This window comes from Bubalus kerabau, chromosome 2, assembly GCF_029407905.1.
Source record: "Bubalus kerabau isolate K-KA32 ecotype Philippines breed swamp buffalo chromosome 2, PCC_UOA_SB_1v2, whole genome shotgun sequence".
Classification (NCBI taxonomy): Eukaryota; Metazoa; Chordata; class Mammalia; order Artiodactyla; family Bovidae; genus Bubalus; species Bubalus kerabau.
Window position 1 is genome coordinate 69,421,908 of NC_073625.1, and position 25,952 is coordinate 69,447,859.

The window sequence follows — 25,952 nt, forward strand, 5'->3', positions numbered from 1 at the left end:
AATTACATTTGAGTGATGAGAGTTCAGGCAGGATGCATGATGGGTAAGATGGGCCTGAAACTGACCTGCTGGGAGGTTGCCTGGAGGTGTAACTGGACAAGAGGAGAAGGCCCGGCAAAATGGCAATGATTTTGAACTCTGGGTTGTCGTAAGTCAAGCTTCCAACACCAGGAGGCACCACCGTGAGACAAATAAAAAAGATGGTGAGTTGAGCACTTTACTTTTTTCGTCTTGGTAGTTAGGTTAGGGACGTTTGGGTAAAGAGTTTTCCAGTCTTTATTCCTCTGTCTAGAAAGTGAAAGCATTTGTCACTCAGTCGTATCTGACTCTGTAATCCTACGGACAGAAGCCTGCCAGGCTCATCTGTCCATGGGATTCTCCAGAAAAGAATACTCAAGTGAGTTGCCATTTCCTTCTCCAGGGGATCTTCCTGACCTATGGATTGAACCCAGGTCTCCCGCATTGCATGCAGATTTCCTGACCATCTGAGCCACCAGGAAAGGAAGTTTGGGTAAGGAATTTTCCAGTCTTTATTCCTATGTCCAACTTGGGGCCAATTTGGGATGTGGGCTCAATGGAAAAACAGTGTTGAAAGTCAGCAGAAATGCTTGGTCGAGCTTAGGAGACAGTATGGTGACCCAAATAGTGCTTATTTTCTGAAACTTTGTCATCTAGAGTGGGATTTCTTCATGCTTCCCCTCACCCCACCCCAGGAGTTGGGGAGAAGTGAAGCTGGCTATATTGGAGAATGTTAAAGAGGGTCTAGCAGGAGTGGAAATGAGCTGAGAGCCACAAAGCTGTCCCTTTATGGACCAGGGGAGAGGGCTGTGGAAGGCAGAGGAAGGCCAAGAGAACCTCAGCGCTTTCTCTACCTTGTGAGAGTGAACTTGTCAGCAATATATATATCAATAATTAATTAGAGGCTTTTTAGAAAGTAAGACTACTAAAGATACTTTAATAGCTGAAGTCCTCCTCAGTATTACACATGACCTGTGGACAGGTTTTAGTCACCATTAATTATTCATTTATTCAACAAATGGAAATTAAGTTCAAAGTCCTCAAGCATGTGGGGAATTAAATTTAAAAGAAAAATTGAAGGCTCTCCGTGGCTCTGAGGACATTAAAATCCTAGGTGCTAACAGAAAAATAGGGATCCCATGTCATATACTTGGGCTCTAATTATAACTGGGACTCTGTGGTGATCTGTTCCCTTGCTCTTGTAACCTGCCTGTCGTTTGGCTCACTCCCTATCCCTCTCAACTTACTTGTAGATTCATGTCCTTCACTGTAACTACCTATCTAGATACTTGTTTTTAAATTTCTAGTTAACTTAACGCCACGATAGTGTGTAGTTTGGAACATGAGATTTAAGGATAAGTAATGGCTGAAGTTGTCTCAAGTCAAGGTCCCGTGAAAGAAGGAAATTAGTAGCCACACTGCTTTGAAATTTTCTGTCTTTCATGCATCTGGGGCTGAAAAAATAATTTCTACATCAGTGATACTTTAATAGGCATTCATGCAGGTGGGAGTTTATCATTCTCCTCCAGTAACAAGTATACATTCCTTACTTCAATTTAATGTAAGGATAAATTCCAGATGGTATATAAAGTTATCTTTTTTAATTACAGCTATAGAATATTCCAGACTGTGCAGGTCTTAGGACAATCCAGGTGATTTTCATGCACTTTAACCTTTTCAGGAATGTGTTCCTTTCATTTCAGTTTATATGACTTTAAAACTTGTTTAAGTTTCCATCTACTAGTTGGAACACTGGCTTGTTTCATCATGCCAGAGTTTATTTTTCTGTTTATCAATTTATCTAGATGCTTCCTGTGTCCCTCTATGGCTTTTTGAAAATAATGGAGAAGTAATGTAAGAATTGTGTTTAAAATCAGAATCGTATAGTGGGAGAGGGTATATATTTTTTTCAGGTGTTCATAATGGATACATTACATTTTCAGTATAATAGTTTGTCAATAAAGTCACTCAATGCAGATTTTCATCTAAAAATGTTATATAAAGTGAATTTAGGCAGTGAGAGGGCATATGGCACCACCTATATTTTACTAGAATGTGCCAGTCATCAAGCTTGAATGTCTATCCCTAAACACGGAATATTTTCTCTAGTTGCCAGGAGCTTTCCCAGATTTTGAAGTTGGATCAAGAGCTAATTTGGTATTTGTTCATAATGATAAACTACCTGGCATTTGAATGTCATGTTGAGGTATGGCGAAACCAATACAATATTGTAAAGTAATTAGCTTCCAATTAAATAAATTTATATTAAAAAAAAGAACTAGGTTGAACTCAAAAAAAAAAAAAAGACATCCAGAGTAGTTCAAGGATGCTTGATAATTTCTGCTCTCTCAAAAATGTGTATCATTTCCAAGATATTTCACAGTGAACTATCTTAAAATCTCAAACAGTAAATTGAGTCTCCAAGGTGGCCTTAGAACTACCTATCTCAATGGAAGCATCTCCAGAAAAAGAACCATCTCTCACTCTTTAGATGATATTTGGTAAATTTCTGGTTTAAATATGCATGGCATTCCACATCAGTTTCTCTCTCTACCACATGCCTTTGTGAGTAAAACATGATGGCAGGAATGGTGGCCTGCATGGGGCAAGTGGCTAATTAGATTTTTTAGTCTCAAAAGTCCTTTCATTACTAGAATATCTGAATAATCTTATAATAGAGAGTTGGACTATAAAGAAAGCTGAGTGCTGAAGAATTGATGCTTTTGAACTGTGGTATTGGAGAAGTCTCTTGAGAGTACCTTGGACTGCAAGGAGATCAAACCAGCCAATCTTAGAGGAAATCAACCCTCAGTATTCATTGGAAGGACTGAGGCTGAAGCTCCAGTACTTTGGCCACCTGATGCAAAGAGCTGACTCATTTGAAAAGCCCCTGATGCTGGGAAAGACTGAAGGCAGGAGGAGAAGGGGATGACAGAGGATGAGATGGCTGGATGGCATCACCGACTCAATGGACATGATTTTGAGTAAACTCTGGGAGTTGGTGATGGACAGGGAGGCCTGGCGTGCTGCAGTCCATAGGGTCGCAAAGAGTCAGACACGACTGAGAGACTGAACTGAACTGAGATGATTGAGAGAGGCAGCGCTGAGGTTCTCAGTTATAAATCTAAATGGAAAATGACAGCATGCTTTACTCGATGCATCCAGTTTCTCGGGAATAACTGAAGATTAATTGGAAATCTGTAACTAGGCTTGATTATTTTCCAAGCTGGTTCAGCAAAGTGAAAAAGAGACAAGGAAGTTGAAGGTGTAGGCAAAGAAATGATTGATCATGGAATTTAGGCAGGAAAAGAAGCTAGAGAGGACATCAAAGGAATGAGGGTCTTGTGGTAAGATGTTAAAAGTAATTTGGAAGTCTCAGAGAGACTGAAAGATGGCAAAGTTAGTATTAAAAGAAATGATTAAAGGGAGAGCTCAGAGAATGGGCATATAAAATTGTGAGCATGGTGAGTTACTACTGAGACATGTTACTACTGAGAATGTTTCAGCTAATCATTCTGAAAAGTGTGGCTTTTTTGGCGGGGATGGGGCTGGGAGGACTTGTAATTCAGGGCACGCTGATTTGATCCTGGCCAGGGAACAGGAGTCCCACAAGGGGCAGAGCAGCTAAGCTGCCAGGACTACTCTGAAGCCCACACGCTCTGAAGCTTACCCACCACAAATACAGAATTCATGTGCCACAGCAAAAGATCCAGCAGGCAGCATCAAAGATCCTGCATGCAACAATTAAGACCAGACACAGCCAAATAAATAAATAAGTATTTTAAAAATTGATTAAAGGAGGACTTTACGAAATGCGGTACATGAAATTGTGAGCACGGTGGGTTGCTGAGGTGACAGTGTCTCAGCTAGTCATTCTGAAAAGTGTGACTTTTGGTCCTACGGTATCAACATCATCTGGGAACTTACTGGAATTGCATATTCTCAGGCACCCCCCCCCCCAACAAAAAAATCCACTGACCCAGAAAGTCCACACACAGGGTCCAAGAGTCTCTATTTCAACACAGTTTCAGGGATACACACAGAGTAATTAGAACCACAGGTCTAGGGTAGGTCCTGTAAGGGAGAGTGAACAAGATAGGGTGGTGTGATATAAGAAATATATCTTTGGATTCTGTCCTTAGATCCTAGCACACAGACCCTAAAACCTTGTGGCTTCCCAAGTGATAGGGGTGAGAGGAGTGTTTCAAACTGTAAATGAATTTAAGTTTACATCTAATGCGATGACTATTTTAACTGGGGAGCCTCTAGACAGCTTCAGGATAGGTGATAGTCACCAGAAAGGCCAAGGCACAATTTAACACGGATGGAATTTTCACTCCTGGCCCATCCTCTGGAGAGAGAAGGGGCTAGAGATTAAGTTATTTACATTTGGCCAATGATTTAATCAAACAAAACTATGTACTGAAAAATACGAAAACCCCTAAACAATGGAATTTGGAGAGCTTCTGGGTTGATAATACACCAAGACTGGCCATTATCAAATTTGTGGAGGGAGTTGTAGGAACCCCTGATCTTTAGCAGGTGTGCCAGAATTACAGAGGCTCTAAACTCACCATTGGTGTCTGAAATAGAGGGCAGTTTTCTGGAAATGACACTAATCGCAAGTAAATAGTTTCAACTGAATTGAAATGGAGGACATCCTGTTGATGTCTGGAGAGGAGAGAATTGGTTGTTGTGAGAAAAAAAAAAAGAAAAAAAAAACAGGCATGTATCCGGTATCAGAAAAATGTTAGTAGCAACATTGTTATCAGGGTGGAGGAACTGAGTCTGAGAGGTCATCCATGACAAAATGAATAAAACTAGAATAAGACAGGAATATGTGGGAGAGGGTTACACTGAGCCAGGATTAAAAATTGTTAATATATGAGAGATGATTGGATTTGACAGTTAGGGTTCAGTGGTTTTAGGATTTGGATTTTTTTAAATTTCTTAAGTTGCTTCCATTTTGACTTTAAATTGTACATTGCTATTTTATCTAAGTCATCTTCAATCCAGATCTCCTCAGAAGTAGAAATGGGAAGAAAATAGCAAAAACCTTTGACAGAAAATTTGCCCTTTTAATTCCCGAGAGGAAGTATGGCCAACTACACTGAGAACTCTGAAGACCTTTCATAATTTTCTCAGTTGTCATATTTTATAATATTGAGCAAGATGAATTATTAACCAAATTGCCTGGAGAATTCTCTGATTAATGTAATGTTTCTTACTATCTAAACAAGATCTTTGTTGTTGAAAATCTTACTCTTTGACAATTCAGCTTTCAGGGCCTGACAGCCCAATATTAATGATTCATGTAACTATTAAATGCAGCTGTACATATGATTTGGGAATCATGAGGGAGATTTTCATCAGGTATTCGTACCAACCTTATGATACTACATCTCTAGACATATGCCCAGCTACCCATGTCACTACTTTGCAATCTAGTCATGACCTGAGATTTTATCTTCAGAGTTTAAAGAGGATTTAAATTAAAAGTTTAAACAGGATTTCCATTTTTCAGATTGGAGATTTTGGTTCTCTACTCGCAGGAGAGTTGTTTCTCTCTTCTGTGATCAGTGGAGACACAAAAGTGAATTTTAGAGTCCAACAGCCAGAGTTCCACAAACTAGAGTTCGCTGCAGTTTCTTCCTCTTGTGAGCTATGAAACCTATGACTAGTTACTGAACCTTTCTTTTTTTTAAATTTTATTTTATTTTTAAACTTTACAATATTGTATTAGTTTTGCCAAATATCGAAATGAACCTGCCACAGGTATACATGTGTTCCCCATCCTGAACCCTCCTCCCTCCCCATACCATCCCTTTGGGTCGTCCCAGTGCACCAGCCCCAAGCATCCAGTGAACCTTTCAAAGCATAGAAAAAATTACGCTAATTGGAAAAGAGTTTGTTAATTAAAAAAAATAGTATCAATACAATTTATGGAATATATGTCAGTCCTTAGAAGCCTTAGCTTTCTTATTTTATGTTTCAACATCTAAGGATTCTGGACCCAACCCTAAAATGTGAGCTTTTCCCCTCAGGCCAAGCAATTCTGATACCATCTAGTAGTAGTGAAAGTCACTCAGTCCTGTCCGACTCTTTGCAACCCCGTAGACTATACAGTCCATGGAATTCTCCAGTCCAGAATACTGGAGTGGGTAGCTGTTCCCCTCTCCAGGAGATCTCCCCACCCCAGGGATTGAACCCAGGTCTCTTGCATTGTAGGCAGATTCTTTACCAGCTGAGCCACAAGGGAAGCCCAAGAATAGGGTGTGAGTAGCCTATCCCTTTTCCAGAGGATCTTCCCAACCCAGGAATCAAACTGGGGTCTCCTGCTTTACAGTCAGATTATTTACCAACTGAACCATCACGGAAGCCCAATACCAGCTAGGTGTCCTACAATTCCACTCAAATCTGACACTGCTTATCCAGAGATAGATTCAGATCTCACCAGTTAAGGGCTCAGTCCTACAAAACCATCCCCTAACTTCAACTTATTGATATTTGGAAAAACTAATACAATTATGTAAAGTTTAAAAAATAAAATAAAATTAAAAAAAAAAAGAGAGAGAAAAAAAAATAAAAATAAAGTGAACATTATCACCTGTGTTTCTGACCAACTCATATAAGGCAAAGGTTCCCATGACCCGTTCCTTGGTTTCACTTAATTTGCTAGAAAAGCTCACAAAACTCAGGAAACCAATCACTAGATAATGGGTTTATTACAAAGAATATCAAAGGATGTGGATCAATAGCCAGATGAAGAGATACAGAAGTTATGGGAAGTTATGGGAAAAAGCCTGGAACTTCCATGTTCTCCAAGTGCACTGCTCTCTGCAAATTTCCATGTGTTTGCCAACCCAGAATCTTTTTGACCTTCTCCTTTATTGATTTTTTTTCTAATAAGGCTTCATTACATAGACATTCTAGTGGCCAGTTTTGGTGATTGAATTAAATCCAGAAATCAGGGTATGGGGCTGAAAGTTTCAACCTTCTGTTCCTGATTGGGTTCTCCTGGTAACTTTAATCTTTAAATTTAACTTTAAATCCCCTGGCATCTTTAAGGGGATTTCCAGAAGTTACTTCATTAACAAACTCAAGTGCAGCTGAAGCAATTTCAGGAACTGAGGATAAGGGACCAAATATAAAAGATGCTCTTACTGCTCAGGAAATTCCAAGGGTTTGGGGGAGTTGTGAGCCAGGAACCATGGACAAAGACCTACACACACACACACACTCACTCACTCACTCACTCACACTCACAACATCTAAATAGAAGCCAGTTGGCAATTTTAAGACATTAGTATGAAGCTAAAAGTTTGTTTACTGATCTTCAACCATTGAGACCATCATAGGAAGCAAAATTAACCAATATTTTCTCCTCATATCCACACAAACTCTAAAGAGTCAGAGAGGCAGTGTTCCCATCAGATTGGAGACAGTATTCTGTGTACTCATTAGGAGAAGATTATGAGAGAAGAATGGCTTTTTCATCAGGTACTCTCCTTTTACTGGCAGTAACAATTGAAGAACTTAAGGGCATATGAAATAGACCTTAAATGGACTTAAGTGCTGGGAAATTTTAATAAGGGTGTTTTATTTCTTCTATGGTAAATCTAAGAACCAATAAAATTGCTCTGATAATTCATTCAGTATGTTCTTTGTCCAACTGAAACTATTAAACTTTATACTATGCTTTTATGTTAATAATTACAATGTTCCTCATTTGTAAATACATGAAAACTAGCTATGTAATAAGGAAAATGTAATTTTAGAGACATCTTCAGGAAGGGCTGTGTAATGTAATTAATGGCTATGAATTCCTGTCACTACTGTCTATAAAGTACATATACATATATATATATATATACATACTGAATATGACTGAAGTAAATTACCCCCTTAAGGAACCATGAAAAGTTGTTTCCATACAAATGGTAGTGACGTTGTACTATGATTAAAAATAAGTTAATTAAAAATGAGAATAAATATGAAGCTAGTTAACACTTTGTTTTGTGGACTGGACCTACAAAATTAAATCTTTCTTCTAGAGACAGATTTAAGTTAGTTGTGTAAGTGGATACTGTCCATATTTTACTCCAATTATTTAAAGAGAAATACACAATTTTCGTTTCAAAATCCTATTCTGAATTAGCTGTGTCCTAAGCATTAATATTATCATTATCCAGCAGGCCCTTAGCTCATTATAATGTTCCTATAATCCAAAATTGAAAGAAAACAACAGACCTAGGATCTCCAATCCTTGGAAAATCAGCAGTTCTAATTAGGGCAATATTTGCAGAATACTGTTTCTACTTAGGTATATTTCCATTTACAATGCACTTTTAAATGTTAACCATGCACGTGTCTGACTAGTAGAAATAACTATTATTTACAAGTATTCAGAAATAAACATAGATTGATAAACGGTCACAAGAATAAAAGTTATATCAAGCATTTCTTGATCTAGAGATATATTTGATTATTTTTCTGACCAAAAAAAAACATGAATAGCTTGATAGCTACATTTTCAAAAAAGATATTGTTGTTGTTTAGTCTCTTAGTCATGTCTGACTTTTTGCGACCCCATGGACTGTAGGCCATCAGGCTCCTCTGTCCGTGGGATTTTCCAGGCAAGAATACTGGAGTGGGTTGCCATATGATTCTCCAATTCAAAGCATGATTTTATAAATAAGCTGTGTGTGTGAACCAAGGGCATAAAACTTCTACATTTAGAATTAACTTACAAAAAGGAATCAAAATAGGCAAGTGTGCAACAGATTATGTTTACTATTATTCAGTTCAGTTGCTCAGTCGTGTCCAACTCTTTGCAACCCCATGGACTGCAGCATGCCAGGCCTCCCTGTCCATCACCAACTCCCGGAGTTTACTCAAACTCATGTCCATTGAGTCGGTGATGCCATCCAACCATCTTATCCTCTGTCGTCCCCTTCTCCTCCTGCCTTCAATCTTTCCTAGCATCAGGGTCTTTTCCAATGAGTCAGTTCATTGCATCAGGTGGCCAAAGTACTGGAGTTTCAGCTTCATCATCAGTCCTTCCAATGAATATTTAGGACTGATTTCCTTTAGGATGGACTGGTTGGATCTCCTTGCAGTCCAAGGGACTCTCAAGAGTCTTCTCCAATACCACGGTTCAAAAGCATCAATTCTTTGGCGCTCAGCTTTCTTTATAATCCAACTCTCTATTGTAAGACTATTCAGATATTCTAGTAATGAAAAGACTTTTGAGACTAAAAAATCTAATTAGCCACTTGCCCCATGCAGGCCACCATTCCTGCCATCATGTTTTACTCACAAAGGCATGTGGTAGAGAGAGAAACTGATGTGGAATGCCATGCATATTTAAACCAGAAATTTACCAAATATCATCTAAAGAGTGAAAGATGGTTCTTTTTCTGGAGACGCTTCCATTGAGATAGGTAGTTCTTAGGCCACCTTGGAGACTCAATTTACTGTTTGAGATTTTAAGATAGTTCACTGTGAAATATCTTGGAAATGATACACATTTTTGAGAGAGCAGAAATTATCAAGCATCCTTGAACTACTCTGGATGTCTTTTTTTTTTTTTGAGTTCAGCCTGGTTCAGTTTTTTTTTTAATTTATTTATTTTAATTGGAGGCTAATTACTTTACAATATTGTATTGGTTTCGCCATACCTCAACATGACATTCAAATGCCAGGTAGTTTATCATTATGAACAAATACCAAATTAGCTCTTGATCCAACTTCAAAATCTGGGATAACTCCTGGCAACTAGAGAAAATATTCCGTGTTTAGGGATAGACATTCAAGTTTGATGACTGACACATTCTAGTGAAATATAGGTGGTGCCATATGCCCTCTCACTGCCTACATTCACTTTATATAATAATTTTAGATGAAAACCTACATTGAGTGACCTTATTGACAAACTATTACACTGAAAATGTAACGTATCCATTATGAACACCTGAAAAAAATATACACCCTCTCCCACTGTACGATTCTTGTTTAAACACAATTCTTACATTACTTCTCCATTATTTTCCAAAAGGGCTTCCCTGGGGACACAGGAAGCATCATCCTCTGTCGTCCCCGTCTCTTCCTGCCTTTAATCTTTCCATATTCAGGGTCTTTACAAATGAGTCAGTTCTTCCCATCAGGTGACCAAAGATTTGCAGTTTCAGCTTCAGCATCTGCCCTTCCAATGAATATTCAGGGTTGACTTCCTTTAGGATTGACTGGTTTGATCCCCTTACAGTCCAAGACACTCTCAAGAGTCTTCTCCAACACCACAGTTCAAGAGCATCAATTCTTCAGTACTCAGCTTTCCTTATGATCCAACTCTCACATCCATACATGACTACTGGAAAAACCATAGCTTTGACTAGACGAACCTTTGTTGGCAAAGTAATGTCTCTGCTTTTTAATATGCTGCCTAGGTTGCGCATAGCTTTTCTTCCAAGGAACAAGTGTCTTTTAATTTCTCAATCATCTAGATATGCCCCAATCCATTCCCTCTCTAATTCACCTAGGTAATAGTTTTGTATCTTTTCCTATTTCTTACACGTGACACTCACCAGAAATTATTCTTTTTGGTTCCTACTTCCCTAGGAACTTTGAATCAAGCAGAAAATAACTTCCATGGACTCCTGCCACTATTTATATCTACTTTACTGTGTCTGCACCTATATTAAAGTTGCCTTCTCATTATTACACATAGACTACATGGCCCTTACCTTCACATTCTCTGATGACCATTAATTTACAGATAAAAGCAGTGAGAATGGAGTTAATTATTTTCTTATAACACAGCTTCAATGTGTTATGTTTCTAGAGCTGGAGCTCAAAATCAGTGTATTTGAAAGGGGTGGACCTATTAGAAAACCAGTGGTGGAAACATTCTAGATGAATCTGGTGACTGAGAAAACACTTTCACTACTATGATACCCTTGAAATAGACCTTCAGCATTCTCATCTGGACCAAATTCAGTCACTCCAGAGAGCTCACTAGGGTTTGAGATTTCTGAGGTCAGTGAACAAATACCATCACTCAGAAAGTAAAGAGAAAAGACTTACCAGGTACATCATCTTCAGGACATTTAATTTAAAACACACTTCATGGGATTGACATACACTATTGATACTATGTGTAAAATAGATAACTAGAGAGAACCTACAATATAGCACAAGGACCTCTACTCAGGGCTCTGTGGTGATTTAAATGAGAAGGATATCCGAAGAAGAGGGATATATGTGAACAAATAGCTGACTCACTTTGCCATACAGTAGAAACTAACACAACATTATAAAGCAATTATACTCCAATAAAAGTTGAAAAAATATTAAAGCACTGCCTGATTAGGTCAGGCTCACCCAGAAAAATAAATACATAAAACCTACTTTAGTAGTCAAATGCAATCTTAGTAACTATCTGCTACCTGATCATTTCTACTCTATATCAGTGGGAAGAGTGGAAAGAACCTAGAACTTTCTCAAATGCTTGAAGTGAGTTAGGGAAAATTTTGTGTCCTTGGAAGAAAACAGCTCAGAAAGGTAAGCTTGAAGATATAGAAAGTAAACCTAAAAAAAATGTTATCTTTTTGAGAAAATGTTGAGTCTCTGCAAGAACAACTGATTGTGTGAAAATAACTGTCATTTATATCTGTCAATGTGTTTGGCAATAATTTATATAATGTATGTGCTCTTTTTTAACACCAGCTTAAGAGAAAGCTTTGTTTCTGAGAAATGTATCTATCAAAATCTTTAAAAACATCTTTCATCCTTAAAATGCACAAACTGTCAAATATTGTCAGACAACTCTGCATATAAAAAACTTTATATAAATGTACATACTAAGTGGCAACAATGCCACTGGTGGCTGGTGTTTTTGCTTTAATTTCATTTTATCATGATAAATCCAGTTAAAATCCAGCTTCTGAACTGAATTTCAGAATGAGTGTCTCAGAGATCAATATATATGCAGTCTAATCTTTAGAAATCTTTTCTAGTTTCTTAAAATATCACATAGGCTCTGACTTTGGTTATACTCTGAAAAAGTACCTCGATTTATCTACAATGAATGCAAGTTGGACACTTTGAATGTCTACTCTGTTTTGGTGGCTCTTTAATTACAATAAAATACTTATAAAATATATTGGTTAACGAATGGATAATTTGAACATTATATAGTGAAATTTTTGCTTTGTGCTTTCAATTCTTTAAATTGGTGCATATACTTGGAATGATATGCATTTTAGTCTATCATATTTCAGGCTTTTTATTTTCAGTTACAAAATTTTTTCCATCCTTTTAATTCTGTTAACAGCCTTGAGTTACCCAGCTTTGCCCATCCACCTCCACTAATTCACAACTCTATTATATTTCTCCAGAGGATGCATTCCCATAGTTCTGCCTTGTTGTAAGGTTTATTTTTTTTTCTTCCATTTTTTTTTGACTGCCATCCAGATTTTTTTGGCTTTCTCTGGGATTTTCACTTTATTGTTTGTCACTTCCTTTTTTCCCCTAGCTTTTCGTAATGTACTGCCGTTATATCTGCCTCGGCTTTTCGTTCCCTTACAGATTTGTTTTTAAGACTTCAAACTTTTTCGTTTTATTTTTAGCTCCTGAAACTTGCAAAAGTCTGTACCCTTTTGATTTTCACTTGCTTCATTGACACATTCTTGTATTTTGTTTTCATTTTAAAATACCAGAAAGTAAAATGTCTCTGCAGCTTGATGAGTGGAATAGTTTATTTATAATTCAAAAAATTTTTTTACTTTTTGTGAGATATTTGCTTATAGGTTAAAACCTTGTGCATAAATTTCTTAAAAAAATAAATTTCTGTGGAGTTGTCTGACTCATTTTACTGTACAATACAGCCATTGATGCAATATTTTTATTCTCCCACTTGGGGAATAAGTAACAAAGATGTGTGCCATTAGTTGTATCCACCTGTAAATGTATTCAATTAGATATTATTAAAACTCCTTTGAACTTAAGGGGATGTGGAAAAGCATTAAAAGCAAGGAAAGTATATATTTTAACTTTATTCATATTAGACTTCATTTCTCTTCTGGAAATAAGGAGAAATCAGTGGTGTACTGGCAAACTGGCCAGCAGAGGAGGATGTGAAAAATCATAGAGCTAGCCCATTTCTGTGGTGTGAATGATATCACCACACCCAATTTGAAAGTACTGTCAATTTAACAACCAGCTCACAAAATTTCTGAAAATTTAATATCAGCTGACACAAGTGGGTATCAGATAAGATCAGATCAGATCAGTCACTCAGTTGTGTCCGACTCTTTGCGACCCCATGAATCGCAGCACGCCAGGCCTCCCTGTCCATCACCAACTCCGGAGTTCACTGAGACTCAAGTCCATCGAGTCAGTGATGCCATCCAGCCATCTCATGCTCTGTCGTCCCCTTCTCCTCCTGCCCCCAATCCCTCCCAGCATCAGAGGCTTTTCCAATGAGTCAACTCTTCGCATGAGGTGGCCAAAGTACTGGAGTTTCAGCTTGAGCATCATTCCTTCCAAAGAAATCCCAGGGCTGATCTCCTTCAGAATGGACTGGTTGCATCTCCTTGCAGTCCAAGGGACTCTCAAGAGTCTTCTCCAACACCACAGTTCAAAAGCATCAATTCTTCAGTGCTCAGCCTTCTTCACAGTCCAACTCTCACATCCATACATGACCACAGGAAAAACCATAACCTTGAATAGATGAACCTTTGTTGGCAAAGTAATGTCTCTGCTTTTCAATATGCTATCTAGGTTGGTCATAACTTTCCTTCCAAGGAGTAAGCATCTTTTAGTTTCATGGCTGCAGTCACCATCTGCAGTGATTTTGGATCTCCCCAAAATAAAGTCTGACACTGTTTCCACTGTTTCCCCATCTATCTCCCATGAAGTGGTGGGACTGGATGCCATGATCTTAGTTTTCTGAATGTTGAGCTTTAAGCCAACTTTTTCACTCTCCTCTTTCACTTTCATCAAGAGGCTTTTGAGTTCCTCTTCACTTTCTGCCATAAGGGTGGTGTCATCTGCATATCTGAGGTGATTGGTATTTCTCCCAGCAATCTTGATTCCAGCTTGTGTTTCTTCCAGTCCAGCGTTTCTCATGATGTACTCTGCATATAAGTTAAATAAACAGAGTGACAATATACAGCCTTGACGTACTCCTTTTCCTATTTGGAACCAGTCTGTTGTTCCATGTCCAGTTCTAACTGTTGCTTCCTGACCTGCATACAAATTTCTCAAGAGGCAGATCATGTGTTCTGGTATTCCCATCTCTTTCAGAATTTCCCACAGTTTATTGTGATTCACACAGTCAAAGGCTTTGGCATAGTCAATAAAGCAGAAATAGATGTTTTTCTGGAACTCTCTTGCTTTTTCCATGATCCAGCAGATGTTGGCAATTTGATCTCTGATTCCTCTGCTTTTTCTAAAATCAGCTTGAACATCTGGAAGTTCACGGTTCACATATTGCTGAAGCCTGGCTTGGAGAATAGGCCAGCACAATCCAGCTCCAACACAAAACCGTTATTAACTTGTACTAGGGCACAGATATCTTTGAACATACACTGAAGTCTGTGACCCTCAAACAATAAAAATGGTTGTAAACTCCAATACTTTGGCCACCTCATGCAAAGAGTTGACTCATTGGAAAAGACCCTGATGCTGGGAGGGATTGAGGGCAGGAGGAAAAGGGGAAGACAGAGGATGATATGGCTGGATGGCATCACCGACTCAATGGATGTGAGTTTGGGTGAACTCCAGGAGTTGGTGATGGAAAGAGAGGCCTAGCGTGCTGTAATTCATGGGGTCGCAAAGACTCGGACACGACTGAGTGACTGAACTGAAACAGATTTTGACAAAATTTGTTCTACAAATGAATCTCTGTATAAAAGTCCCTTTTCTAAGTGTATTTGTAATTTTAAGGGTTTAATCATTATGATTTATAAATGATAATTTACTATTTAATCTCCTCAGTTTGCCTTTTGTATTTGGGAGCCAGATATTTAACTGCGCAGTGAACAACTGTACTTCTGCAGAGAAACTAAGCAACTGTAAAAGGAAGGGGCCTTCCTCTCCAAATAATATATTCCAATTCTTCTTGATGGAGAAGGCAATGGCACCCCACTCCAGTACTCTTGCTTGGAGAATCCCATGGACGGAGGAGCCTGGTAGTCTGCAGTCCATGGGGTCGCAAAGACTCGGACACGACTGAGCGATTTCACTTTCACTTTTTACTTTCATGCATTGGAGAAGGAAATGGCAACCCACTCCAGTGTTCTTGCCTGGAGAATCCCAGGGACAGGGGAGCCAGGTGGGCTGCCATCTATGGGGTTGCACGGAGTTGACATGACTGAAGCGACTTAGCAGCAGCATTCTTCCTGAAGCTCACCATGTAAAATATTAATTTTCTTTCAAGGATTATATGTGCTTTTTGTACTTCCAATTTCAAGACTCCTTTTGACTAATTTCTATCAGATAATGTGACTAAGAGAGCAACTGGTGGTATATTGGAAAAGCAAGTTATTCTTTTCATATTTTGATAATTTTGTCAAAGTACAAAATTATAAGTTAAATTAAGTGAACATCTGAAAATTTGGCTCTGTTGTTCTAAAAGTAAATTTTAGATGTTTTTCATGTAAGGAATAGCTAAAAAGAATAAAGTAATTCTCAAATGCCACATCAATGGTTCTTTGCTTACAGTGTATCTAATTAAAAGGCAAAATTCTCCATTTCAAGTTTTATATACATCAGTTAATTGATTAGAAAGTAAATTCTCATTAACCATATAAATCTGGAGTCAATAAACTTGTAAAGAAAACACTTTAATTTCATTGCTGATAAGTTTGAGAATTTAAATCTCAACTTACTGTGATGCACTTATTTACTTTGTGTTGACAGGACAGTATCTTGGGGCTTTGTTTTCCAAGTCATTTCTAAATCTGCAGTATATCAAAGTCTCTTCATTATGCTTTGGATGTTATGGTAGAAAAATGGGATCTTCACAAAGATGCATTCATTCTCCTATTGAAAATGCCTACTTAAAATTCTCTGTGGATAGTTTTATTGAAAACATATGTAGGCAAGCCATTAATTATACACAAAGACTTGGAACAAATTCTTATAAGAAATATAGCATGCCTTCCATTAAATGTATACATTTTTTACAAAGTTACTGAAAGTCTTCCTGAGATTATACAATAAATCTTAGAAATTTAACCAGTCTGTTCCCCCAAAGGTAATTTGTTTGTCTCTATGACAGACACACAGGGCATACACTCAGATCTCAGCCTAGTTTAACTTGACAGTATTTTTCTATGCATTTTTGTTTCCTAAAAATCTAGTTGCTGAGACTAAGTTATTCAGTTATTGTGCTCAATTTCTTTTTGTTTTATTTTGTAATTATTGTTCTATTTTGGTTCTCCTTTAGAATTGTGAAAAGATCTTGTAACAGGAAATGCAGAGAACATATAAATGAGTGAAAATGCATCCTGCCATAAAGCTGTATCTGGAAAAAGTGTTTTGTTATAGATTATACCTTGAATTTTAAGCACTATTTTATTCAAGGCACATGAGACATTTTCCACCTCATATATTTCACAACAGTATAGAATTTACTGTTCTTTCTTTTTTTTTTAGAAAAGATATTCAGCAGATAAATCATCACTTTATTTCTTACATTTATAACTTTGATATTCTAAACTTATCAATTTATATGGGATTAATGACGAGTCTTTGCATGTAAAATTGACATATCCTTTTTTTTTCCAGTTTAAAAATGCAAATGGTAGCTATATGGGGACAAATAAGTTTAAAAGAAACTAAAAAGCATCATTAATTGGTCAAAAAGAAACCTATTAACATTCTTTGAAATTCTTAATATCTTGAGGACCAAAATGGATTGAAACAAACATTTCAATATGGAGAGTTGCTAAATAGCTGAAATATATGACAAATAAATGTATCACTGTCATCAGATAGAAGACTTAGCATGGCATTTTAATAAATGCTGTATTTCTCTGAAAATGTACCAAATGGTAGAATTTCAAATGTCATTCATATGATTGGTGTGAAAGAATTGTCCTCCTCATTTATTGTAGTGGGCTCCAGAAATCAGAGTTCAATTCTTACCAAGAAGTCTTAGAGAAGTTTCTTCTGTATAAATATATGAGGCTTATTGCTTATTCAAATTCTAATTAGACACTTCTCTTTATTCCCTCTGTCACATGAAACATGCAGAAGCACGTCACTTTCTAGGCAAGTATATCTCACATCACTTCAGAACCCTAAGACCAGGAATGCGTGATTCCCTAGCTGAAATTTCCAAAAAAGATTTCTCAGGATGAAAGAATGAACCTAACATTAACTGTTCATGGGGCTAACACTTTGGGTCTATGGTTTTGGCCATACAGAGATGTATTGATCACTCACCATATGTCAGGTGTTATGGTGTGTATATATATATATATATATATATAGAGAGAGAGAGAGAGAGAGAGAGAGAATGTTATTGTGTAGTGGCTAAGTCATATCTAACTCTTTTCCTACCCCCATGGCCTGTCACCCACAAGGTTCCTCTGTCTATGGGACTTCCCAGGCAAGAATACTGGAGTGGGTTGCCAGTTCCTTCCCCAGGGGATCTTCCAGACCCAGAGATCTCTTGACCTCTGAGTCACCAGGGAAGCTCACTGAGGGGATAGGAAGGAAAAAAGAGAAACTGAAAAATCGTTGGCATCAGTTTGCTTGATCTCATGTGCCCTGTAGCTGAATTACTGGTAAATCAGGAGACAGTGTCAACTGATATGAATATTGTCCCTCCCAGGATGCCTAATGCTGGCCTTGAAATGTTAGCCAAACTTGATTCCTGGCTTCATTGGTTTACAAACTCAAAGTTTTGTAAGTAAGTAAATGGATGTTGGCTGCTCATTTAAATTCTCTCATGTTTAAGCTTCTGTGATGCCCCTTTGGCTTGGCTTTCTTATGCCTCTAAATTTACACAATTTTCTTCTTTCTAGCTTTCTCTTCCCTCATCTGGTCTTTAACTTCTGATGCCCTGAACCCTCCTCTCTGAGCCCCCCTCCACATATGCTGCCCAAGGTTGGTTACTCCTTTCTTACTCTTAGTGACAGGTACATTCCTTGAGTGAGGTAATCTGCATCCAGCTTCCACACCCTGTGATCCAACTGGCTTCCCTTCCTTCTTTCCTTATGCTGGTTACTGAGATCACACACCTGGTTACCAACATAAGGCACTCCAGCTTCAAGGTCACCTCCTATTATTTGTCTCACTCCTTGCTGCATTGCGTTCAATGCACCACCAAATGCTCTGGATTTCACCTGTGAGATCTATCACTTTGCCTATCCTCATTACCCAGCTATTGGTATATCCCTCATTGCTCTCACCTGGACCCTGTCATATACTCCTAACAGATTTGATTTCTTTATCCATTTTTACTCCTCTCCAGATGTTCAAATTAGATTTAGAAAAGACAGAGGAACCAGAGATCAAATTGCCAATTTAAAAAACGCAAGAGAGTTCCAGAAAAGCATATACTTCTGCTTTACTGACTGTGCCAAAGCCTTTGACTGTGTGGATCACAACAAACTGTGGAAAATTCTTAAAGAGATGGGAATACCAGACCACCTGACCTTCCTCTTGAGAAATCTGCATGCAGGTCAAGAAGAAACAGTTAGAACTGGACATGGAATAACAACAGACTTGTTCCACATTGGGAAAGGAGTATGTCAAGGCTGTATATTGTAACCCTGCTTATTTAACTTATATGCAGAGTAAATCATGAGAAATGCTGGGCTGGAGGAAGCACAAGCTGGAATCAAGATTGCCAGGAGAAATATCAATAACCTCAGATATGCAGATAACACCATACTTATGGCAGAAAGGGAAGGAGAACTGAAGAGCCTCTTGATGAAAGTGAAAGAGGAGAGTGAAAAAGTTGGCTTAAAACTCAATATTCAGAAAACTAAGATCATGGCATCTGGTCCCATCACTTCATGGGAAATAGATGGGGAAACAGTGTAAACAGAGACTTTATTTTGGGGGGAGCTCCAAAATCACTGCAGATGGTGACTGCAGCCATGAAATTAAAAGATTTCTTAGAAGAAAAGTTATGACCAACCTGCTACTGCTGCTGCTAAGTCACTTCAGTCGTGTCCGACTCTGTGCGACCCCATAGACAGCAGCCCACCAGGCTCCCCCGTCCCTGGGATTCTCCAGGCAAGAACACTGGAGTGGGTTGCCATTTCCTTTTCCAATGCATGAAAGTGAAAAGTGAAAGTGAAGTCGCTCAGTCGTGTCCGATTCTCAGCGACCCCATGGACTGTAGCCTACCAGGCTACCTAGACAGCATATTAAAAAGCAGAGACATTATTTGCCAACAGAGATCCATCTAGTCAAAGCTATGGTTTTTCCAGTCATCATGTATAGATGTGAGAGTTGGACTATAAAGAAAGGTGAGCGCTGAAGAATTGAGGCTTTTGAACTGTGGTGTTGGAAAAGACTCTTGAGAGTCCCTTGGACTGCACAGAGATTCAACCAGTCCATCCTAAAGGAGATCAGTCCTAAATATTCATTGGAAGGACTGATGCTGAAACTCTTTGGCCACCTCATGTGAAGAACTGACTCTTTTGAAAAGACCCTGATGCTGGGAAAGACTGAAGGCTGGAGGAGAAGGGGACGACAGAGGATAAGATGGTTGGATGGCATCATTGACTCAATGGACATGAGTTTAAGTAAACTTCAGGAGTTGGTGATGGACAGGGAGGCCTGGTGTGCTGCAGTCTATGGGGTTGCAAAGAGTCAGCCATGACTGAGTAACTGAACTGAACTGAACTTGACAATCTACCGTTTTTTACAATGTATATTTTTCTACAAATCTTCGTAATAAAACCAAGGCTCTTATTCTGAAATTTATGTTTTGGAGCTGGCAACTAGCAGCTTTGGCTTTGCATCCAAAACACCTGAATATTTTTTAGAATTACAGGTTCCCAGGCCACTCTTCTTGAGATTCTGGTTTCATTGGTTTGGGGTGGTTCTATGCACCAGTATTTCTAAAACACATGAGAGATCCAAATGAGCATAAAAATCAGAGCAATTTGGATTCAGTCCTTTTCACTTTTCTCACCTGCCTCCCTTTATCTGGGGCCCTCCATGCTCCCCCTTCACTTACTCAGGCTCCTGTGACAGTGCCCACTTGAGACTTGGCCAAAACAGCCTCTCTTCTTTCTTTTTCTTTTTTTTTTTTTAATTTTATTTTATTTAACTTTACAATATTGTATTGGTTTTGCCATATATCAAAATGAATCCGCCACAGGTATACATGTGTTCCCCATCCTGAACCCTCCTCCCTCCTCCCTCCCCATACCATCCCTCTGGGTCGTCCCAGTGCACCAGCCCCAAGCATCCAGTATCGTGCATCGAACCTGGACTGGTGACTCGTTTCATATATGATATTATACATATTTCAATGCCATTCTCCCAAATCATCCCACTCTCTCCCTCTCCCACAGAGTCCAAAAGACTGTTCTATACATCAGTGTCTCTTTTGCTGTCTCGTATGCAGGGTTATTGTTACCACCTTTCTAAATTCCATATATATGCGTTAGTATACTGTATTGCTGTTTTTCTTTCTGGCCTATTTCACTCTGTATAATAGGCTCCAGTTTCATCCATCTCATTAGAACTGATTCAAATGTATTCTTTTTAATGACTGAGTAATACTCCATTGTGTATATGTACCATGGCTTTCTTATCCATTCATCTGCTGATGGACATCTAGGTTGCTTCCGTGTCCTGGCTATTATAAACAGTGCAGGGATGAACACTGGGGTACACGTGTCTCTTTCCCTTCTGGTTTCCTCAGTGTGTATGCCCAGCAGTGGGATTGCTGGATCATAAGGCAGTTCTATTTCCAGTTTTTTAAGGAATCTCCACACTGTTCTCCATAGTGGCTGTACTAGTTTGCATTCCCACCAACAGTGTAAGAGGGTTCCCTTTTCTCCACACCCTCTCCAGCATTTATTACTTGTAGACTTTTGGATCGCAGCCATTCTGACTGGCATGAAATGGTACCTCATAGTGGTTTTGATTTGATTTCTCTGATAATGAGTGATGTTGAACATTTTTCATGTGTTTGTTAGCCATCTGTATGTCTTCTTTGGAGAAATGTCTATTTAGTTCTTTGGACCATTTTTTTGATTGGGTCATTTATTTTTCTGGAGTTGAGCTGTAGGAGTTGCTTGTATATTCTTGAGATTAGTTGTTTGTCAGTTGCTTCATTTGCTATTATTTTCTCCCATTCTGAAGGCTGTCTTTTCACCTTGCTTATAGTTTCTTTTGTTGTGCAGAAACTTTTAAGTTTAATTAGGTCCGATTTGTTTATTTTTGCTTTTATTTCATCTTTGACAAAGGAGGCAAGAATATACAATGGATTAAAGACAATCTCTTTAACAAGTGGTGCTGGGAAAACTGGTCAACCACTTGTAAAAGAATGAAACTAGAGCACTTTCTAACACCATACACAAAAATAAACTCAAAATGGGTTAAAGATCTAAACGTAAGACCAGAAACTATAAAACTCCTAGAGGAGAACATAGGCAAAGCACTCTCTGACATACATCACAGCAGGATCCTCTATGACCTTTCTTCTTTCTTAACCCACTTCTTGTCCTTCTTCCTCAGTAACCTGCTTAAAAAAGTGAATTGGAAGTTGTTCAGTTGTGCCTAACTCTTTTTGACCCTGTGGATTGTATCCCTCTAGGTTTCTCTGTCCATGGGATTCTCCAGGCAAGAATACTGGAGTGGGTTGCCCTTATCTTCTCCAGGGGATCTTCCCAACTCAGGGATCTAACCCAGGTCTCCTGCACTGCAGGCAGATTCTTTACCATCTGAGCCACCAGGGAATCTGCTTAAACTGTACTTAAAACAGTTGGAGAGTCATATTAACACAGCTCCAAATGAGACTATAGAATACCCTTGACTTCTCTTTTTAAATATTGAAGAATACATGCTTTATTGTATTTGTTATGTCTCTCTTCTCCTGGGCTGTGAGCTCCTCTTTAAGAAAGAGGCCAGTTTGTGATTTATTTTGCTCTGAGGTCCTCATTGTATCCTGTTGACTGGAATGGAATAGATACCTATTAAAAGATTTTTAAGCTGATTTTAAGGTATTGCATCTGTATCTGATCTTAGTTCAGTTCAGTTCAGTTCAGTCGCTCAGTCCTGTCCAACTCTTTGCGACCCCATGAATCGCAGCACGCCAGGCTTCCCTCTCCATCACCAACTTCTGGAGGTCACTCAAACTCACGTTCATCGGGTCGGTGATGCCATCCAGCCATCTCATCCTCTGTTGTCTCCTTCTCCTCCTGCTCTCAATCCCTCCCAGCATCAGAGTCTTTTCCAATGAGTCAACTCTTTGCATGAGGTGGCCAAAGTACTGGAGTTTCAGCTTTAGCATCAGTCCTTCCAAAGAACACCCAGGACTGATCTCCTTTAGAATGGACTGGTTGGATCTCCTTGCAGTCCAAGGGACTCTCAAGAGTCTTCTCCAACACCACAGTTCAAAAGCATCAATTCTTCAGTGCTCAGCTTTCTTCACAGTCCAACTCTCACATCCATACATGACCACAGGAAAAACCATAGCCTTGACTAGACGGACCTTTGTTGGCAAAGTAATGTCTCTGCTTTTCAATATGCTATCTAGGTTGGTCATAACTTTCCTTCCAAGGAGTAAGCGTCTTTTAATTTCATGGCTGCAGTCACCATCTGCAGTGATTTTGGAGCCCCCCAAAATAAAGTCTGACACTGTTTCCACTGTTTCTCCATCTATTTCCCATAAAGTGATGGGACCAGATGCCATGATCTTAGTTTTCTGGGTCTTACTATTTCCCCTGCTCCCTTTTAGTCTGCATATAGACTCCTAACTGATCTATCTGCTTTCAGTTCCTTGTTCTGCAGTCTTTTCTTGACACTGTGGCAGAGTTATCTTTTATGATGAAACATTCCAGTGATTTCCGATCAAGATGGCAAGGCTCTATTTTGGGTCTAACCTTGCTCCCTGAGCTGCAGCCACACTAACTTCTGATTATTCTTCATACGTCTTTTGCTGAAGATGCTCCACTATCCTCTCTCCCATTCATTACAGTTTTCTCCCTTCTTTCACCTGTAGGCTGTACTTTGTGATTTAGTCACCTGGATTCCTTTGCCTTCTGACTTTCTGTTAAGTTCAACAAATAGAAGCCCAGAGCAGGATACTGAAGGACTGGACAGGAGGGAGTCTGGGGTATTTGTCCCCATTCTTTTCCTCCGTTACCTCACTCTAGCATGGATGTGTTTCTTCATAGTTAAAACTCTTGCAGAATTCTTCTTCCAAGGCATTGACTCTTGCCAGATTCCGGTGAACCTGTTTCTCCTTTTGTTCCCCATTGTGTGTAGAGATATTAAGTATTTCCCGTGGTTGCTAGTCCCTTGGTGTCCCTCACCAAACCATATTAGTCTGTCATAGCTCTTTCATTAAATTCATTAAAACGTTTCACGTGTGCCACCTGCTTCCTATAGCATATTGATCATATACATATGGAGCGTGCTTCTTTCTCAAGGTCTTGGCACTTGCTGTTCACAAAATCTGACAGGTGCTTTTCCTAAATATTCTAGTGGCTCATTCATCTTCATTCAGATTATTTACATCTCGGTTCAAATGAAAGCTTCTCAGAGGAGCCTTCCCTGGTCACCTTATTAAAAATAGCCCCTTCTACCTAATCTCTATCCTTTCTCTGTTTTCCCCATGGAATATGTTACAATGTTAAACTGTCTTATTTATATTCAGTTACTTGCTCATCCATTCACTCACTTCTGCTCTGTAATGTAAGGTTCTTGAGAATGATGTTGATCCTAAAGTAGGTGCTCAAAAATTAAAAAATAAATAAATTACTTTCGTAATTAAAATCTGAATCTAGTAGAGTTCTGACTCACTTTTAATCATATACATTAGATTAACAAGTTCTTTGCTCATTTTTATTTGCACTATGTTCATCATAGATTATTTTACTCATTGGCAAGATTTACGTATTAATGCTTTGAAGCAAACAACAGTCATGTAAATATCAATTGCTTATAGCCCTTTCCCCCCCCCCCCCAAATCTAATTCAGTGCATTTTATTATACTTCCTATGGACTTAAATGCCTTTAACTTCTGGTACATGTTCTTGGGAGGAGATCGGCATTGCTTCTTTGATAGAGTAGAAGAAATATCAGGCAGACAGAAATAAAATGGTTTGTCATGTGCTTGGCATGCCTAACCTTTCCATTCTTGCAGGAATCCTTAACCTCTGCTCCCTTGGCACTGCATTTTTCTTGTTCTACTACTGGCCTCATGTTCTCGTCCTTTTTTTGACTGAACCCTGAGTTGTCATGTTTTGTCACCACTGAGGATGCTATTGCATTTACTGTCATCATTTTACAAGATTCTGGTCTCAGCTTCCTGATAAATTCACTGTCACTCACTCCTTGGCAATTTGGACAGTAACGAGTGAGAGATTGACTTCTTCAGGTTCACCTTTAGACTCTCCCTCTTACCAGTTCTCAGACACTATTTACTTCAACCTATGAGTTCTAACACTGGATATAAAACAAGGAAGTTATATCTCTCTTACCCCTTGTTAGAGGCACCACTGCTTTGATCCCCCCCCCCACCCCCCCGCGCTTGGTTACTTGGATTTTGTGTGCTTGTTTTATTGTTTCCAACTTTTTTCTCTCCTAAGCCTCAACTTATTAATCAGTCACTTTTTTTGTTTTTCTTAGTGTCTATTCTAATCTTCTTAGCTTTTTCCATTATCACTATTCACATGTAAATCTTGGTCATCTATTCCCTAAAAGACTACAATGATGGTAAGGAAAACTAGTACTCTATTACGTACTTACTATGCATCATGCAGTATCCTAAGCATTTTGGGTATCATTTCAGACTCAAAAACATAAAACTTTCCTGATCCTCTCAACCTAGCAAGATTTGTTGGTCCTTATTTGGCCTTTAGTTGATCCTGAATAAAATTAGTCAACTGTAATGTGAAGGTATAATAAAATGAGACCTAATTAAAGGTCCGTCTAGTCAAGGCTATGGTTTTTCCAGTGGTCATGTATGGATGTGAGAGTTGGACTATAAAGAAAGCTGAGCGCCGAAGAATTGATGCTTTTGAACTGTGGTGTTGGAGAAGACTCTTGAGAGTCCCTTGGACTGCAAGGAGATCCAACCAGTCCATTCTGAAGGAGATCAGCCCTGGAATTTCTTTGGAAGGAATGATGCTAAAGCAGAAACTGCAGTACTTTGCCCACTTGATGCGAAGAGTTGACTCATTGGAAAAGCCTCTGATGCTGGGAGGGATTGGGGGCAGGAGGAGAAGGGGACGACAGAGGATGAGATGGCTGGATGGCATCACTAACTTGATGGACGTGAGTTTGAGTGAACTCCGGGAGTTGGTGATGGACAGGGAGGCCTGGCATGCTGCAGTTCATGGGGTCACAAAGAGTTGGACACGACTGAGTGACTGAACTGAACTGAATGATTGAAATAGTTTTTATAATATCATTTGAGATTCAATCTCACATTGTATCTCAGCTAGTTTGCACTTCCTTCCCCACATGGGTTGTACATCTCAATGTAATACTGCAGTATACTGTTATCCCAGTGCCATGTTCAAAATTTTCAGTCACAAAACAGTGGCTTCCCTGGTGGTCTAGTGGTTAAGACTTCACCATTCAATGCAAGGGGTACAGGTTTGATCCCTGGCCAGGGAGGTAAGATCCTACATGCCTTGCAGCCAAAAAATCAAAACATTGGGGTAGGGATACATGTCTCTTTTTGAACTGTGTTTTTCTCAGGGTCTATGCCTAGCAGTTACTCC

At 38.9% G+C, this 25,952-nt stretch overlaps 1 long non-coding RNA gene across 19 annotated transcripts in view; it reads left to right on the top strand.

The window, feature by feature from the left end:
• Positions 1-2: 2 nt before the first annotated feature.
• Positions 3-25,952, top strand: part of LOC129643388 (uncharacterized) — a 323,134-nt gene continuing 297,184 nt past the window's right edge. For 13 of the 19 annotated variants that reach the window (XR_008710279.1, XR_008710271.1, XR_008710265.1 and 10 more), the window contains exons 1-2: positions 21-203; positions 422-511. This is a non-coding gene — a long non-coding RNA (uncharacterized LOC129643388). Of the gene's footprint in view, positions 204-421; positions 512-25,952 lie in introns of all 19 variants that reach the window. The other 6 variants (XR_008710266.1, XR_008710268.1, XR_008710272.1 and 3 more) reach the window with 5 other exon arrangements.